This window comes from Vulpes vulpes, chromosome 5, assembly GCF_048418805.1.
Source record: "Vulpes vulpes isolate BD-2025 chromosome 5, VulVul3, whole genome shotgun sequence".
In the NCBI taxonomy this organism is placed as follows: domain Eukaryota; kingdom Metazoa; phylum Chordata; class Mammalia; order Carnivora; family Canidae; genus Vulpes; species Vulpes vulpes.
Window position 1 is genome coordinate 51603459 of NC_132784.1, and position 20118 is coordinate 51623576.

Here is a 20118-nt window from a genome sequence, read left to right on the forward strand (position 1 = left end):
TTACTGTGATCCCCTCTGTGGTAGGCAGCTTCCAAAATGGCTCCTAATGATCTTTACCTCTTGGAATTGATGCTTTGTATAATTTCCTCTTCTCCAGGGTAAGTTGGACATTGTGAATTCCTTCTAACTAATGCATTCGCATGGCAAAATGAGGAATTTAGGCAACAAAAAGACTGGCTTCTATTGCTTCTCTCCTTTCTCCTCTCTGCCTTGCTCTATTCTCTGGAGGAAGGAATGTGTGTTGTGAGTAGCCATATGGAGAGCTTATGTGACAAGGAGCTGATATCTCCCTATCAATAGCCACAAGAATGAGCTTGCAGGCAGATCTTCCCTTGGTTAAGCCTTGAGATAAATGTGGCCCCAAATGGCGTTTTGAGGGTAGCCTTGTGAGAGGCCATGAGTCAGAGGCATCCACACTTCTTCTATCATTAGCCAAAGAGACTGTAAGGTAATATGTGTAATTGGAGTTTTTGATGTAATTTGGTACAGAGCACTGGAGAACACAGACTTTGGTACTGGAGGTAGGGTGCTGCCTTTACAAATACCTACATGTGTGTGAGTGGCTTCTGGATTGGCTATGGGCAGAGTGTGGAAGGATGTCAAGGAGAAAGCTAATAAAAATCATAGTTGCTTTACGCTTGCATGTGGATCTCCTGAGGCCTGCCAGCCTCTACATTGGTGATCTCTTTTGTGAATCCTTCCCTTCTGAATCTTGACCACTGCCCTGGATAACACTGGATAATTGCAGCCTTGTGGGCAACCTGATAGGCACCCAGATAAACCACACCAGATGTCTGACTTACTGATATTGTGAGATACCAAATGTTTGTTGTTAAAACTGCTAAATGTTGAGCTAATTTTTTAGGCAGCAGTAGATAACTAAGGTCTCCCCAGTTATGGAGGAGAGTTTGTTGTTATTCTGAGGATATGTTCCTAATCTGGGTGGAGATTTGCTTTTTCTGTTGTCAGAATTATGTGTGGACAGAATGCCTTCTCTGTCACTGTGGTGTCCTGTAAATCTTGCCTCCACTAAAGTTTATATTTTGTATTAGTGGGCCTCTATGCCCCAAATTCATTGGACTAATCATGTTCTCATTTACTCACAAGAGCCAATTTGATGGAATGTGGCTCAGTTATAACATGAGCTTGGAGACAAAACTGTGTTGTTGGGGTACTAGTTCTATGAGCATTCTGTGTACTTAAAAAACACTACTGATACTTGTTTTTCTTTTCCATAATCAGAATGCACAAATGTGGAGGAAAATAGTGAAAATAGAAGTGGATCTTATCATTATGAAATCAGGAAGATATTTTGTTTCTTGTCCTAGCAACTTGGAACTCAGTTGTTTGAAGTTCTATTGCTCAAAGGACAAGTAATTTCACCCAAGAATATAGCCATGGTACTATCGAGTTGAAAGATGAAACTGTTTGCTCATCATTGGGATCTTCCTATGACTGATCCAATAGACGAGGAGGTTACTTTACCTCCTGGGATGATTGATCTTATGAGGGGGATGTTGGGTTTCTGCTACAGACAAGGGGGATAAAGAAAAGTATCTTTAGATCCTAGATGTGATTCACTATGAGAATTAATACTCCCATTGCTAAGCATCCAGATCAGGCAGTATTGTTTTATAATTTAAATCTGTAAAAATGGCTGGTTACATATAATTCAAATGATTTAGGCACTCCATGCAGGATTAGAAGGGAGTCCAACATATTTCCCCTTGGAATATATCGTTCTCAGTCTTATTTAAGGACAATTCTGTGTGCTTCCCTTAGAGCCACTGAAATCAGAGCTCTAATAAGCTCTCTTGAGGTTAGAAGAATCTATCAGAGTGACCACAAGTCCTTGCTTCTGAATTAGCTGCCACTTTGCTGTAGCTTCACAGAAGCTTGAAAATAGTGGAAATATTGTTTGCTCACAACTTGTTCCAGCAAAGTGATGACTTGGGCTTCATTTCTTACTGGTATGTGGTCATCCCAAAGATGCATTTGTTTTAAAAGTCAAGGGAAGATAATTGTTTTGTGTTCCCCCAACAGCCCACCATGCTTCAGTCTTATTATAAGCCAAGGTAAGTAGTGGTCATCGTGATGATAGAGTAGAAACAACTTCCAGTGTTTGCTGTTTCAGATTTGACTGAACCTCTGTGCTCGTGCACCCATCCTGATTTTTTTTTTTTACAGGGCAGGCAAACTCTTTGGAACTGTCATCTCTCTTATGGTGATTTGATCATGTCAGTTCCATTTTTTCTTAGCCATTGATCCTTGATTACTGCTACCAGGTCTAGTCTGAAAGGTTTCACTGACTTTGAATTTCAGAAATAGGTGATTGAAAACTTTCCTTCCCAGAAGATCTGAGATTCCTTATTCAAATAGATCTGCTCACCCCTCAGTGATCGTCCTCATGGCATGCCAAAATTCCTTAATAAAGACAAAGTATTTTTAAGTCATGGGTCACACCTCTTCAGACACTCTGCTTTATTTGTCGTGGTGATATTGATTTTTAAGAGTAAAAGTATTGGCATTTTTAAACTACGTGTTTTTGATGATACAATGAGGTTTTATTTATTTATTTATTTTTGTCAAGATTCTTTGATGCAACATTTGTGAAGGACAGATGGGAAATCTAACAAATTGCATATCACAATCAGTGGAGCAGTAGATAGCAGTAAAGACCTAAAATAGTGCCCATTTGTATTAGTTAAAATAGATTACAACCCACTTCTTTAATATTGATCAAACATATTTAATATACCATTAGCATTTCCAGAATGATGCACTAATGTATTAAAATACCATCGATTAAGAGTGTTAATTAGGTGTTGAAAAATTTAAGCAGATTGTTCTGTCAAAACCAAATAGTGATTTCACTGATGTTATAAGCTCTTAATTGTAGTGGTAACCTCCTTATGGATTCCTTTGTAGATAAATACACTGCTGGTAAGTTGAGTTCTTACTCACATTAGCCAACAATACCATTATTTTATGTGGATTTTTTACAAGGGTCAAGGAACCAGTTTACACCCAGATAAAGGATATTTTTGGCATCAAACTGTTGAGATCATGAGGTGAAGTGAGATGTACAACTCATCCCTTTTTGGTATCTGCTTTGAAAAGTCCGAAGTGAAAGCACAGAGCTTCCAGTTGTTTCCATTTACAGATCTTGCTGTAAAATACCTTTAAGTGTTGGTATTAGCTAATGGTAATAATAATAAATGCAAAAGTGTTTTGATTTTAGAATCTACTTTGTTGGGACGCCTGGGTGGCTCAGTGGTTGAGTGCCTGCCTTCGCCTCAGGGCGTGATCCCAGGATCTGGGATCGAGTCCCCCACAGGGCTCCTTGTGGGGAGCCTGCTTCTCCCTCTGCCTGGGTCTCTGCCTCTCTCTCTCTCTCTCTCTCTGTCTCTCATGAATAAATAAATAAAATCTTTTTTTTTTTCTTTTTTAAGAATCTGCCTTGCTGCTGTTACACAAAAGTAATTTGTTATATGCTCTCTGATCCTGATGAAAGGAGCATTCTTTAAAAAACAAATGACAAAAAATGCCTGGCTCAGAAGTCTATTGTCAAAAGTGAATATTTATTTTTGGTGTGTAGTGCAGTGGATAAATGAGTGAATGCTCTAAGATGAGTAATTTAATTGCTAGTGAAATTACTAACAAATTGAATCTCCAAATACGCTAAATGGTTTGAGTGGGATTGTGGTTTAGCTCCCTTTAATTTTCATGAGTACCTCTCCTCTTACTGGTCTATTTTAATTTTGATAATGTCAGTGCTGGATTGTAGTCTTGTACTTTTCCTGTTCAGCCACCGCACTACCTATTAATTAGGCACTTTATTCTTTATGAATAGTTTCCAGCATAGCCTTATTGAGAGACTGATTCCTAGTAGAATGGATTGTTAATATTATAAGTTATGAAATTATGTATGTATAATTAAAAATTCCTGATAGTTTTTGTCTTTCTTTTCTTTTCCAGATCTTTATAATTTCATAAATTCTGTGGGAAACTTCAGACAAGGTTTGTCAAATTTATTTTCAGGTCATAATAGGAATTTCAAACCATATATTTATGTATTTTAAGTATTACAGATGTAGATGGTAAAGTCAGACATTATTTTAATGATACAAAAAACAGACTTTGGGGAGAGGGAGATTTATCTAAATAAAGTTTTTCAAGAATAAGCCTTAAGCCTTTGGTTGTCAGTGGAGGTACTCATTTGGAGTCCTAAATCATCTGTTACTGTGAAATCATCTGTTATATGTCTTTACCTTTTTCAAGGAAAAGCTGGGAGAAAAATTTATTTGAATTAGTACAACTTGTAAAAAACAAAAAAACCCCAAACCAAAGTAACAACAAAAAAACTTTTTGGAGGCATGTTCTGTGTGGAGTGATTTGTCCTTAGGGAAGGAGTTAACTCTTGAATGTAGATGGCTGACTGGATGACCATCCCACACCAGTTTTAATAGATGACACACAGCAATTCCCTTAGGTCATGCAGTTTTATTGGATTTCTTCATCAATTACCCTTTATTGCGGTGACTTGCCATTTCCTATAGTAACTACATAGGAAAAAATAAGCAGTGGTCCAATCACATCTAAATTACTGTAGTCAGTTGCTGCTTCCTTCTGGATTTGAAAATGGACCTTATGACCAAAGCCATATGAATTAGACATAGAAAGCAATGTGTGACTCCCACTCTCCTAACAATGGGTGAATACAAAGAAATTTTTATGCTTTGAATTTGTATTATTCAGAATAATTTTATATATATTCTATCTAAAGGAAAAATCTGTTTCATTTTTAAGATACATTGAGTTTTTGCTATCATTGAGTTTTTGCTATTTATGTGATACCAGAATATCAAAGCAAAACTCTAAACATTAAGAAGAAATTCCAAACTTTTGCGTGTTTATGAATAATGATATTATCCTCTCATAAGTACAATATTTAAGTAGCTTGCTGATTATTTGTTATCTGGAGGCATTGATATTATATAGCAGTATAAAATTGTATGTACCCCAAAAATTATAGAAATAATCTTGTAATAAAGCATTCATGAGACTTATATCGTGGTAAATTACACTGACTTATAAACAAAGTTACAGAGATACATGAACTATTAGGTACATTATTCACCACACATCTCTTGAAGCTAAGTAGTTGTTAAAATTATTCCCTATATTTCACATACTTATTGGACATAAGGCTCTATAAATCAGTTAACTATGAGACTATTGTATTTAAAGAAAGGTAAACATGAATTATTTTAGAAAATAAACTTAGATATAGCCAGGTTTAATGGCACATTAAAAACCTTTGAAATTTATATCAGATTTCTTAAGTGAGAGAGAGCTTTTTTATTTAGAAATTGCTTACCTCAAATTAGGTTTATAAGTACAGTAAATCACAAAAATTGTGGTTTAGTAACTATATCCAATCACAATTCTTGGTCTACAGATAGTATTAAATATAGGATGATTTTGGATGGTAAGAAATTTTGCTGTGATATAATACAATAGTGTATAAATATTAGAAAATCTTAATAGCGGTAATGATTTAGTATTGCATAGCTTCTTTGTAGTGAGAAATTTTCAGCCAAACGTGTAGATGTATTAAAAATACATAAATATAATCAGTAGGGTCATATCCTATTCCAATGATACTTAAAAATATATTTTTTCAGATTATGGGACCTAAACTCCTTACATAGGATATTATACTTTTTACATAAACATTATTTTAAAAACACACACTTCTAAGACATGTGAACTTATCTTTATTTTTCCCTTGAGATGTAACTTTCAAAATTATACAGCTGCACCTAAAGTGTAAAGGTTATGCTTATCCTAGGGTTCTTCTGTTCATAAAACTCATAAAGTTTCAAGAGCACTAGATATTGGCAGGATCACATTACCATAGCAACCCATATCCATGGCCAACCTCTCTGAATATTTAACTTAAAAGACTTAATGATAAGGCCAGTGCAATGCAATGCAAAAATAAAGCATAAAAAATTTACACATAATTCTGCAAGCTAAGTCACATTTTTGGGTCCTCTTATTTAGAAATCAAATTGCTTTGATGTTCAATTAAACTCATTTTAACAAATGCAAAAAATTCATCTGCTTTGCATTCAGCTATGTATTAGGAATTGGGGGAGGAAACTAAGATTCTATATAAAAGTGTCCAATTCTGTTAAAGAACCAGCTACTGTAATCTGAGACAGAATGTGATGGCTGTCAGCTCTTAGTGATATAGAATCTGATGTGTTTTGAGGCAAGAGAAAGGCTCCACAGAGAAGGTGACAGGCAATTCTTAGGGAAAGGACAATACAAACACAGGCATATATTCGGAATGAAGAAGTACCAGGTTTATTGGGTGTGAGGGAGAGGAATGGGGAGGGTGGGAACAGGACGTTAGACTCAAACCATGGACTAATGCTCTGTGATACCATTTATTAAATACTGATGCAATAATTTGTCTAAATTTCAATTTTTGATTTTGCATAACCAGTGTTAGAAATTTAGAATAAGACAGTTTTGATAAATAGCTGGGTTGAATGATGGACTGATGAAGTATTTGGGGGTAGATAATGATAAGGGATCTAAGGTGTAGGCATCTTTTCCCTGGCTCCCTGAAGTCCTGTGCAGGAAAGCACAAGTTATAACAGATTCTAGGCTTGACAAGTAAGGCTTCTTCCAGGTATAAGAAGCTCCCTTTAGCGTTTTTGGTGTCTGTCCCTTTCCTTTGTCCCTACACTGTTCATATGAGTCTGACAATATGGCTGCCCACACACCAAATGCAAATAACTGAAATTAAGAAAAACCCGACGTGTTTCTCAGAGTCTGCTTGCAAGGTGAAGTGAGGGGAATTCAAATTCCAAGGAGTGTACATTAACAGGCCCAGGGTGCAAGGCCATCTGAGATGTCCTCCTGGGTCCATGAGCCTGCACATGTGAGCACACACTTTGCCCCAGAAGAAAACTGTCCACAGTGATTTTTAAATTTTTTCCTAAGATACACTTTCTTGATGATATAAGAAGGTATATTCATTGACAACCAAAGTGGTGAGGATGCTCACTCAGCTTAGGCATTAGAGGTGTCTGAGGCCTGCCGAGTTACAAATGTCTGCCACAAGGAAATTTTAGAGAGATAAGTGTTTTTTTATAGTATCCCTTGTCATAACCATAGCTATGTTAAATAGTATAGCAAATAGATATTTACATATATATAATAATATAACAAATCTAAGAATCCTACATTTTATTGCTTTTATAAATATTATTTCTCTGCACGTATATGGAAAATACTCCTAAAAATGTATTCACATTTTGTTTTTATTTCATTTTTTAAAAATGTTTATTTCAGAGAGAGAGAGAGAGAGAGAGCGAGAGCACAAGTGGGAGCCAGGAGAGTGGGTGGGGCAGAGGGAGAGAATTTGAAGCAGAACTCCCTGCTGAGCTGGGATCCTGAGAGCACCACATGAGCTTAAGCAAGTATGCGGCCCAGGCACCTCTATTTCCATTTTGTATCAGTAGAAAGTGGCAACATTTTTTAAGAAACTGTTTTTAAAGTAACCACAAGATGCAGGCTTAAGTGCAACTAAAACGGATGCCTGGGGACTCCTAACCTGTATAAAGATTGATTTCATGGGTGGTTCCATTCAGACCTTGTCCCTGGTCTTTCCCTAAAGTTTTTGTAGCATTACTAGTGCCTGTTACAAATATGACAAATGTGCAGAAGGCAGAAGGCACCTAAGCGTGGTTTATCCTGGATTTTTAACCAATTACATTTTTTACTGCATAGAGGGAGAAAGCTCTTTAGCATCTTACATGCAGGAATGCCAGTAATTCTTGCGAACTCCAGGTGACCTATTTTAGACTACTGCTTCCAAACTGAGTGATGAAGGGTAAATTCTGGGTAAGACTCTGGAGGTATTTTTTGAAGCTAGTCATCTCCTGCAATCTGTTCTTCATCAACTAAAGTTTAACAAATCCTGAGATGTATTTTCCACTCTAACCTGTGCCTACTAGTTGAAGGTTTGGAGTATATGATAATCAAAGTATGATTCAGGCACGAAACTACCCTCATAACTATTTTTATCCAAATAGAAAATGGCAAGATGTCATGGCTAATATCTTGTTGCCCTTTCTTTCTTTCTTTCTTTCTTTCTTTCTTTCTTTCTTTCTTTATTTTTGTTGCCCTTTCTTGATGTTGACTCAGGAGGGTAAAATATGTTGTCAATCAGGGGACTGACCCAGACTGCCAGTCCTTTCTTCTGCGTCATGTCCTGTTAGCCATCATTTGTAGCCATCACAAAGGGTCCTGATGCTAAAAACAGGTCACACTTTGAATTCTGCAAAGGAAAAACATAAATTTAGAATGCAGAGGCATAATTTAAAAATAGTCAACGTAAGCTGCCATGGAGAAGAAAGTTGCTTATCAAAATGGTTGAATACAGATATTATTGACAAGTCTGTGTCTGCATTTACAGGACAGAAAAAATGGCAAATAGCTATAGACAATAACTTACGTGAACAAAAGTAAAGTGCAGAAAAAGTGAAAATCTTTTACCTCTCTGTCCTTACCCTGTGTCTGATTAAAAAAAGAAAAATTCCTTTAGTGAATATTCAATGAATTCCATCAAAATGGCAAAAGTAACTTTGCTTATTTGGCATTTCTTTTGAAGCTCTTAGGTTGTCATTTGGCCAATCCACACTGTTTAGAAGCTGATGATTTTCCAAGTATGATGACCATTTGTTGCTATTTGTTTGTTCCTCTTCCTGCATTTTTTTTTTATTTTTAATTTTAAATTAAAAAAAAAATTAACCAGTTGCTCTCTGGGAAAGGTGTGAGGCAAGGGAAACAGATGCCATTATCTAGGAAACCTTCCCTCTACTAACACTTAGCAAATTTGCTGTTGCGTTAAGACAGCCTCTCATTGGCAGCTCAGTGGGGAAGAAGTTTTAAACTACTGGCAAAAATGAGATTCTTAAATATTTTTTTAAATGATCATTTTTCCTATCTTGTAGACCTGTGTTGTCCAATGCAGTAGCCAATAGCCACGAGCAGCTCTCTGTGTTAAAAGTTTTTGTTAAAGAAGAAATTCCTTCTTCAGCCTCATTACCCACATTTTGGGGGCTAAACAGTCGTATTACCACAGGACATTTTTGTCTTCATGGAAGGTTTTTTTTTTTTTTTTTTTTTTAGTACTCCACAATTAAAAAAATTATATACACATAGATATATAAATTTCTCTGAATTATGAACCTCTCTGGCATAAAATTTCATATACATGAAGCTTTATGTGTACAGATGATAAAAACCAACAAACTAGGGTGCCTGGGTGGCTCAGGTTAAGCATCTGCCTTTAGTTTGGGTCATGATCTCAGGGTCCTGGGTACAAGCCTGGAGTCAGGCTCCCTCTCCTTCTGTCCCTCTGCCCACCCCTGCTCATGCACTCTCTTTCCCTCTCTCCCAAATAAATAAATAAATCTTAAAAACAAAACTGACAAGCAAACACAAAACATGGCAAATTACGCAGTTTCACCGTTTGGTAAAAACTTCTGTTGTGTCATTTACCTTCTGTTGCACTTTGGGGCCAATCGAGACTGGCTGACCTTTGGGATTCCAGTAGTTAGGATAACAGGGGGTCACAACATGGTGACAAACCACTAAACATCAGTAAAGCTGCAGCAGGTAACTGCATGTCTGTGCTCGATTGTGGAGAGTTAGGTACACTTGGCATACTTGTTTGGAAAGGAACGGTGAGGAGCTCCCACAAAAATACCTTAGGCTGGGCAGTGACCCAAGCTACACTTCCTTCCTTCACCCCCGAAGGTGTAGGAAAGCCAGGATTCCGCAGCCTTGTGGCTGACAGATGCACGGAGTTGTTCTCAAGGAAGTTGAAGTGTATGCGCTGTTCACACCATGCTTCCTCACGGAACTGGAAATCTGTGTTGTTGTGATGGCATTTGTCACACAGTATGGTTGTGTGCCAGCTGTGCAGAGAGATGTCCCTGCTTTGTCCAAGTTGGTGGGAGGCACTGCCGGACCTTAAGTCAGAGTTGCAGAGAGTCCTGCAGCAGGGCTTCTCGAGAACTGGGGTGGCAGAGCCCAGAGTGAACTCAAGCTTTCTATCGTGCACATTCCTACCTTTTTGGCAGGTGCCTGGGGTAGGGCTGAGCCCCCCTTCAGTCGCAGTGTCTGGCCCAGGACCATCTTCCCCTGCCAGCCACTGGTGCTCTTGCTGGAGTTCTTGTGTATCAGACTCTCTCTTTCCTTAAATTCTTCCTCAAGATTCCCCAGGATCATCCTGAAATTCAAATTCTCTTTACCCTTCCACACCACGAAAGGCTGTTTAGATCTGTGTTCTGATCACAAACAGGCTTCATCCAAGTGTCTCTGCCTCTCACCCTCAAAGGTACAGGACCCTTGACAGAGTCAGATAACCACCCTGCCAGAAGGCACACGTGTCATCCAACACCTGTTCCAGCCAAGGTTTGTCATCACCGTTTGGTTTTGTTTTAAAATGCTATGGTATAACTTCTGCAAGGGCCTGAGAGAGGCAGGACCTCACTCAGTCCTTCTCACTGAATGTGCTCTCCTAGACCATGTGATTTTTTCCTGTATTTCCAGTTTTGGGAAAACTATTTATGTGAAAATCGCACCCTTTTATATCTCAATCTTTCATAATTAGCCATCTTTTGTTAACTGTTCCAATAGACAGCTAATCAATCTGAAAATAAGTGATTAAAATTGCATTTTGATTTCCTGCTTTTAAATAGGCACTGGAGATGTTTATTCAAATTAGAGAATTTCCTTTTACACTGGGAGCTAAATGTAAGTGAACCGACCCACTGGACTTAGGAAATGCACTAAACAAAGAGCTAAAGATGGATTATACAAATCAGAGGCATTAAAATTGGTCATCATTAGAATATCAGATAACAGGTCTCACAGAAAAATTCTGAGCAGTTTTTTTTTCTTTTTTAAGATTTTATTTATTTATTCATGAGAGAGACAGAGAGGCAGAGACACAGGCAGAGGGAGAAGCAGGCTTCCTGTGGGGACCCCGATGTGGGACTCGATCCCCCGACCCCGGGATCACACCCTGAGCCGAAGGCAGATGCTCAACCACACCCAGGCGTCCCTTCTGAGGAGTTCTAAGTTCTAAATGTTTTGAATGTTCAAACATCTCCATGTAAACCCGGAAACAGACATGTTTCTTCTTTTTATCTTTAACTTGAACATACAGCTGATGCTGGAAAAATTAAACATTTTAAATTTTTATTTTTATCTCACATCTAAATTAGTCATAAATTTATGACAGGCTAAAATGCTTCCAGGATTTTTCAGTTACCATAACCCCCAGAATTATGAACTTGCTTTTGAGAAGGACTCTCTTGCCCTCAGGGGCGGTCTTATTAGATCATTAGAAACAGACAAGTTCCATTTAAATGATCAAGTTTTTCTAAAAATAAATGCGAAGTTGGCAGAATTCTCACTTTTCCCTAATTTCTCAAGAAAAAGAAAAGTCTAAAGAAGTTATGAAAATGAGAATGAGATGATGAAAAAGATTTTTTAAAAATCATACAACTCTGTACTGAGCAATATATCTCGTTGGGAACAATGTCCTTCTGTTTGGTTAGCTAAAGTATAAAGACACAAACTATTAAAAAATATTCTCTATGGCTCCATTGCTCCACTGTAGCTGCCTTTTTTCACTATTTCATTTTAATCAATATGCCTACATATTTTATAATAGTTTAAGAGTGGTTTTACATTTTATAGAAAAATTGAAAAGATAGTACAGAGTGCCCCACACCACATTAAAAGATAGTCCCATGTGCCCCACACCACATTTCCCTGTTACTAACATCTTGCATTAGTATGGTACATTTATTATAATTAATGAATCATATTAATTAACCAAATTTCATACTTTAGGGGCACCTCGGTGGCTCAGTGGTTGAGCATCTGCCTTTGGCGCAGGGCATGATCCTGGGGTCCTGGGATCGAGTCCCACATCCTGTTCCCTGCGAGGAGCCTGCTTCTCCCTCTGCCTGTGTCTCTGCCTCTCTCTCTCTTTCTCTCTGTGTCTCTCATGAATAAATAAATAAAATCTTAAAAAAATAAATTTCATATTTTATTCTGATTGTCTTAGTTTTCACCTCCTTTTTTTTCTGTCACGGAATTCCATTTTGGACACATCATATTTAGTTGTCATGTCTTCTGTGGCCCCTCTGGGATGTTCCTTTTTTTTTTTTTTTTTTTTGACCCAACCTTGTTTCTGGTTGGTTGACAGTTTTGAGAAATTCTGCATAGGTGTTTTTGTGGGCTGCACCACTGTCAGAAATTATCTGCTGTCTTTTTTCATAAGACTGAGGTTATGGGTTTAGAGAAGAATACAGAAGTAGAGCACCATTTTTCATCACATTGTATCAGGGACACATACTATCTTTTTTTTTTTTTTTAAAGATTTTATTTATTTATTCATGAGAGATACACAGAAAAAGAGAGAGAGGCAGAGACACAGGCAGAGGGAGAAGCAGGCCCCATGCAGGGAGCCCGATGTGGGACTCAATCCCGGGACTCCAGGATCACGCTCTGGGTGGAAGGCAGGTGTTAAACCGCTGAGCCACCCAGGGATCCCCCTATGTTCAGGACACATACTATTAACACAAGTTATGGTTATTGATATTCATCTTGGTCATCTGGCCATGGAAGTGTTTGCCAGGTTTCTCCATCTTGTTTTCTTCATTTCTATACACTTTTTTTTTTTCCTCTAAAGACTTTAGTTTTAAGTAATCTCACCCAAAATGGGGCTTAAAGTCACAGCCCTAAGGTTAACAGTCCTTTGCTCCACTGACTGAGCCAGCCGGGTTCCCTCATACTGTGCTCTTTGGAGGGAAATCACTATGCACGGCCCACAAGTAAGGACTGGGAGTTATGCTCCCCCTCCTTGAAGGTATAGTATATCCATAACTTATTTGGACTTTTTTTGCATGGGATATTTGTCTTTTCCCTTATTAATGTATTTAAAAATCATCTCACTGTGGAGTCATGGATATTTTCTTTATACCTTAGGCTATAATCCAATACCACGCTTTTGTTACAGTGACTCTTGGGAAACCTTTCAGTTGGCTTCTGTGTTCCTTGGACACATACATCTCTATATGTATATGTGTGTAGGTATGTGTATATTAAGAACTTCCTTGTTTTCTGGCAGTACAAGTTGCCCCAGATTTGTCTTGTATATTCCCTGCCCCAGTCCTACAATCAAGCATTTCTCCAAGGAGAACTAGAAACCAAGATCTGGGCAATCAGTGTGATTGTCTCTCTTTGCTCCTACTGCTCCTTTTAGGCCCTCCCAACTGATAGGACTAGTAAATGTGTGTGTGGTAACCCATGTGTGTACACATACCTACAAATATGTCTATATGCAATCACTTGTATCTATATTAACCTAAGGTGAATTCATATTGTTCCCCACTCGAACTTGTTGTCACATGGTGGATTCTAGCTTCCTTTCTGCTTATTTGTGAATTTCCTACTCCAACAGCGAGAAACTTGGCTTTCATTATCTACCACTCATTTGTATTTGTTCAATTCTAGTACAGCTGTGCCATAATTGTTAACCTGTACCCCTAGTGCCTATTCATTTTTACATAATGACAGGCATAGAGTACAAATAGTTTTGCATCTTAGTTGTTCGATCATAGATTAGCCCTGAAGTTGAAATATGGTCCAGCAAATAAGTCTGAAAGATGTCTTTCTGGATAGTACTCACTCTGTTCCTTCAGTACTGAGTTTAGGAGGGTGTTTGGACAAAGCAGTGTCAATCTGGAGAAGCTGAGGACATTGAAAGAGAGGTTTCTTTGGTCTGAATGAATTTGGTCACAATGTGCCCTGTGTAAATCTGAGGGCCATGGGGTGCCTCTCACCCATGCAAGACAGTATCCAGAGATTACACAGATTTGGGCTGATGCTGGACTGCTCTGTCTGCACAGAAAGACTAGAGGTGAGAAGCAAAGCTGCAGAATTTTAGATTAATATTCTCTGTCTGGACACTGTCATCCATCTTTGTGAGCCCAACTGGTGACATTTGGGTGTCAGAAAGTTTGTGTTGCTCTAAAAGAATAGCTGATCTTTCTGCTGGATATCTTTAGAGGGCCTACACATTTCTTTATCATTTAGATAAATAAATTTAATTTACAAAATTTAAATTTAATTTTATTTAAAATTTAAATTTTAAATTTAATGTTGCCTGTCTGGTTTTCTGTTCCAGTTGACACCTGTCAATACTAGTATCTGTATATGTATTTTTATGTTGCTGCAGAATGGACATAGTGCCATTAAAAAAAATTAAAGCATGATATTCCATGGTATGAAAACATTACAATTCACTCAAAATTTTCTCTGCATTTGGCCACTTCATTTTTTTTCCAATATGGATGAAAAATCAGACCTTCCTATTGGCTCCTTATGAAATTCCATGTAGTAGTTTTCACATCAATAGCCTTACTGGGCCAAATATTAAAGAGAACATTCTCATAATTAAGATTTCTAGGAGGGAAACAATAGTTGTTCCTATTCCCAGGATTTTTGCCATGGATACAGTCAAATGGAGTGTTAAAGGTAATCAGAATGGTTTTGTTTTGTTTGTTATTTGAATAACCTCTAAAAGGCCCAGATCAGATTTTTCTCCTTTGAGAAGCTGTCCATGAATTCTCCAGGTCACATGGTGCTCTCTCTGTCCTACACTCACATTGTCAGCATTGTACACCTCAGGTACTGCCATGTTAGCTCACGGTTTGATGAGTGTTAGAAATTAGGCTTGCCAAGGGCATGGCCTCTGTCCTATTGTCTTTCCCCATTTGATATTCATAACACTCCAATATATGATTTTTTTTTGTATTGAAGTATAATTAACATATACAGGGTTGATTTTGTTTCATGCACACAATATAATGATTCAACAGTTCTATACATTAATCATTGCTTTTTTTTTTTTAAGTGGCAAGTTAATAGAACTTACAGGTTGATTATTAAGCTGGAATTCAGTTTTTTACTTAATCAAAATAAGCTTTTGTGTTGAACAAATAAAATATATCTAATGTGGGAGAAAAAAATCAAAGTATATTCAAGTTGGTTTTTGCTTATTATACTGGCTATTTTTAAGCCTTTGAGGAAAAAAATCTTTAATAGTTTCAACAAAATAAGTATTATTTTGTTTATTTTAAGAATAAACAAAGTAGAACTATTTTTTTTAATGAAGGAAAATACCATATGGTTTGACACAAAGTTTTTTGAATCCACAAAGTACTAGAAAAAATATATTGGATGCCTTCAGCTACAGCAGGCAACGATTTCTAAGTGCCATTTCTTTCATATATTTGACAGACTGTCTCAAGAGACAGTTCTTCAAATGGTACATAGGGTTGTTAATAGTATGGCCAGCATTCTGCTTGCTTTAAATTTATTTTTTACAGACTGAAATACATTATTGTATGTTTCACTAGTTAAGGAAATTATTTTTAATGAATGACTTTTTGGTCATCTCTGACTTAATCATTTGTAAAGAGGATTAAAATTAAATAATTGCAAAACTAGTTTTAGAGGCCTAGCCAAATGGCAGCATTTGTGCTCTAATTTTGCCAAGGGATACAAAGAGTTTTTGAGAGGACTAGAAAAGTATGTGTTATGTCTGAAGCCAAGTTGTTTATTAAGGTTCTTTCTTAAACGAGCATGAACTCAATCAAGCTAGTTCATTTAAAGGGGATTTAATGAAAGGTCAGAGGCAAAGCATAGCTAGGCATTCTAGGATCCAGAATTGGGAACAAAGTGGTATTAGGGATTTTTAGCTGCTTCCAGTAACATTTTGTCTTTCAGTTCAAACTTGTTTGGTTGCAAGAAACAGAAACCTCTTGAAGTCAGTGTAAAAAAGAAAGGCTTAAATTTTTTTTTTTAAAGCTATACATGCTCCTTGGGTTATCTTATTGAGTTTCTTGATTTTAAATACCTCTGCTAATGATTTCGTAATTCCACACTTTAATGATGAGTCTTTCTCTGATCATTCTTCATAAAAAACTGCAGTCAAGTCCAATTATTAGCTCTTTGTATTCTCCTAGCCACTTACCTTCATATGTATTAATATATGTTCTTGTTCATTTGCTTACTGTTGGCCATTCTCCCTTCTTTATGCAAAGATAAGCCTTGAGAGCACAGATTTTGTTTTATTCATTGCTATATTTCTAGTATATAGAATAGTGCAGAACATAAAGTAGAAGCTCATATTTATTTGTATTTGCTCATATTTATTTAAGATGAATAAATAAATTGAAATCACAAAATGATGTGTCCTAATATGTTAAAATAGTTAAACAAGGTGATCATTAGACTTATGTGGCCCTAATGCCCAGGACGTAGTCTATATAAGTCAACCAGGATCTAAGCCTGTAAATGCTTCAAGGTTCTGGAATTGAAACTTAAAGACAAACACAAACAGCCAAATGAGACTTAGGCTACAGCCAATCAAATAATTGACTTCCTCTGCTTCTACACTTTCTGTATATGTCTTTCCCTTGGTTCCTGTCTGCTTTGGCACTGCTCTATTTGAATTGAATTTTGCTCAGATAAACTCTTAATGGATAAACCGAGATTTATTAAACTTTTAAAAAGTAGCAAAGTTCAGAAATTCCCTTGGGTTGCACTAGAAATGGAAACTAGGAAAAAAATTATTTCCCTTCATTTTCTCCCCCTAGGCTACATGGTATCTTTGCTCTGCCACTTTCTTCTGAGAAGGTGTATTCCTGCTTGTGTCTGTATGGCCACTCATTGTTGCTGAATCATGGGCTACTCATGAAAGCTCCAGCCCTGAAGATAAACTCGTATCTTCCCCACCCCTATCTACCTAAAGGTTCTTATTTATTTTTTAAGTAATCTTTATACCCACTATGGGTCTTAAACTCACAACCCCGAGATCAAGAGTTGCACACTCCACCTGCTGAGCCAGCCAGGTGTCCCAGATGAACTTCTAAGAGTAAGCTCCTCACTCTCTACCATTTACCTGTAGACTTCTGGGTCTTCCAGGCCAACTAGCCTAGACACAAACTAGCAGATGACTCTTACACAATGGAATGGCTCCTTCTCAGGAGTCCAGATCTCACCTAATCAGTTTTATCCAGAGCCTCTGGCAGCCCAGGTTCTTCCCTTGGGCAGATGGAGATTTCGGACAATGGCTAAAGAAGACACCTTGGGCTGAGCTGTTTTTCTCAACTGTTTCAAAGTTGACATTATCTGCCTATCTGTGGCATAGAGAATTTCATCATTCATTCATTTAAAAATGTTGCACAATCATTTACGGTGTGCAGCTGCCACTCTGCATGCTGGTGGTATAGCAGAAAGCAGGAAGAACATTTCTGTCTCCATGACATCTTTACAGAGAATATTCCCTTGTACCTTACACCCTTAAAACCTTTCAAAACACATTCTGTGCCTCTGTTTTGTAGACATCTTTTTTTTTTGTATCTGTTTTTATTGGAGTTTGATTTGCCAACATATAGTATAACACTCAGTGCTCATCCCATCAAGTGCCCTCCTCAGTGCCCGTCACCCAGTAACCCCATCCCCCCGCCCCGCCCCCGCCTATCTCCCCTTCCACTGCCCCTTGTTCGTTTCCCAGAGTTAGGAGTCTCTCATGTTCTGTCTCCCTCACTGATAATTCTGACTCATTTTCTCTCCTTTCCCCTCTAATCTCTTTCACTATTTTTTATATTCCCCGAATGAATGAGACCATATAATGTTTGTTCTTCTCCGATTGACTTACTTCACTCAGCATAATACCCACCAATTCCATCCACGTTGAAGCAAACGGTGGGTATTTGTCATTTCTAATGGCTGAGTAATGTTCCATTGTATACATAGACCACATCTTCTTTATCCATTCATCTTTCGATGGACACCGAGGCTCCTTCCACAGTTTGGCTATTGTGGACATTGCTGCTATAAACTTCGGGGTGCAGGTGTCCCGACGTTTCATTGCATCTGTATCTTTGGGGTAAATCCCCAACAGTGCAATTTCTGGGTCGTAGGGCAGATCTATTTTTAACTCTTTGAGGAACCTCCACACAGTTTTCTGGGGTGCCTGTTCCGGTTCACATTCCCACCAACAGTACAAGAGGGTTCCCCGTACTCCACATCCTTTCCAACATTTGTTGTTTCCTATCTTGTTAATTTTCCCCATTCTCACTGGTGTGAGGTGTTATCTCATTGTGGTTTTGATTTGTATTTCCCTGATGGCACGTGATGCGGAGCATTTTCTCATGTGCTTGTTGGCCATGTCTATGTCTTCTTTGGTGAAATTTCTGTTCATGTCTTTTGCCCATTTCATGATTGGATTGTTTGTTTCTTTGCTGTTGAGTTTAATAAGTTCTTTATAGATCTTGGGTACTAGCCCTTTATCTGATAGGTCATTTGCAGATATCTTCTCCCATTCCATAGGGTGTCTTTTAGTTTGGTTGATTCTTTCTTTGCTGTGCAGAAGCTTTTTATCTTGATGAAGTCCCAATAGTTCATTTTTGCTTGTGTTTCTCTTTATACATGTATCTTACAAGAGATAAGTTCAAAAAAGGTGCTGCCTGTGTTCTCCTCTAGGATTCTGATGGATTCTTGTCTCCCAATTAGATCTGTCATCCATTTTGAGTTTATCTTTGTGTCTCGTGTAAGAGAATGGTCTAGTTTCATTCTTCTGCATGTGGCTGTCCAATTTTCCTAGCACCATTTATTGAAGAGACAGTCCTTGTTCCAGTGGATAGTCTTTCCTGCTTTGTTGAATATTAGTTAACCATAGTTGAGGGCCCATTTCTGGGTTTTCTTAATATTCTGTTCCATTGATCTATGTGTCTGTTTTTGTGCCAGTACCACACTGTCTTGATGATCACAGCTTTGTAGGACAACTTGAAATCTGGCATTGTGATGCCCCTGGCTCTGGTTCTCTTTTTCAATATTCTCCTAGCTATTAGGGGTCTTTTCTGATTCCCCACAAATCTTAAAATGATTTGTCCCAACTCTCTGAAGAAAGTCCATGGCATTTTGATAGGGATTGCATTGAACGTGTAAATTGCCCTGGGTACCATAGACATTTTCACAATGTTAATTCTTCCAATCCATGAGCATGGAATATTTTTCCATCTCTTTGTGTCTTCCTCTATTTCTTTCAGAAGTGTTCTGTAGTTTTTAGGGTATAGATCCTTCACCTCTTTGGTTAGGTTTATTCCTAAGTGTCTTATGCTTTTGGGTGCAATTGTAAATGGGATTGACTCCTTAATTTCTCTTTCTTCAGTTTCATTGTTAGTGTATAGAAATGCCACTGATTTTTGGGCATTGATTTTTTTTAAGATTTTATTTATTTATTCATGAGAGACACACACAGAGAGGGGCAGAGACACAGGCAAAGGGAGAAGCAGGCTCCATGCAGGAAGCCCAACATGGGACTCGATCCCGGGTCTCCAGGATCACGACCAGACTGAAGGTGGTGCTAAACCGCTGAGCTATCCAGGCTGCCCTGGGCATTAATTTTGTATCCTGCCACACTGCCAAATTGCTGTATGAGTTCTAGCAATCTTGGGGTGGAGGCTTTTGGGTTTTCTATGTACAGTATCATGTCATCTGCAAAGAGGAAGAGTTTGACTTTCTCTTTGCCAATTTGAATGCCTTTTATTTCTTTTTGTTGTCTGATTGCTGAGGCGAGGACTTCCAGAACTATGTTGAACAGCAGTGGTGAGAGTGGACATCCCTGTCGTGTTCCTGATCTTAGGGGAAAGGCTCCCAGTGCTTCCCCATTGAGAATGATATTTGCTGTGGGCTTTTTGTAGATGGCTTTAAAGATGATGAGGAGGTTCCCTCTATCCCTACACTCTGGAGAGTTTTGATCAGGAATGGAAGCTGTATTTTGTCAAATGCTTTCTCTGCATCTATTGAGAGGATCATATGGTTCTTGTTTTTTCTCTTGTTGATATGATCTATCGCATTGATTGTCTTATGAGTGTTGAACCAGCCTTGCATTCCAGGGATAAATCCCACTTGGTCATGGTGAATAATCTTCTTAATGTA

The 20118-nt window shown here is 37.9% G+C and overlaps 1 long non-coding RNA gene across 1 annotated transcript in view; it reads left to right on the plus strand.

Annotated features, from left to right (window-relative positions):
* The first annotated feature begins 3977 nt into the window (after nt 1-3977).
* The window catches only part of LOC140599007 (uncharacterized), a 47926-nt gene continuing 31785 nt past the window's right edge, over nt 3978-20118 (plus strand). Inside the window, exon 1 of the long non-coding RNA XR_012001576.1 lies at nt 3978-4020. This is a non-coding gene — a long non-coding RNA (uncharacterized lncRNA). The remainder of the gene's footprint in view (nt 4021-20118) is intronic.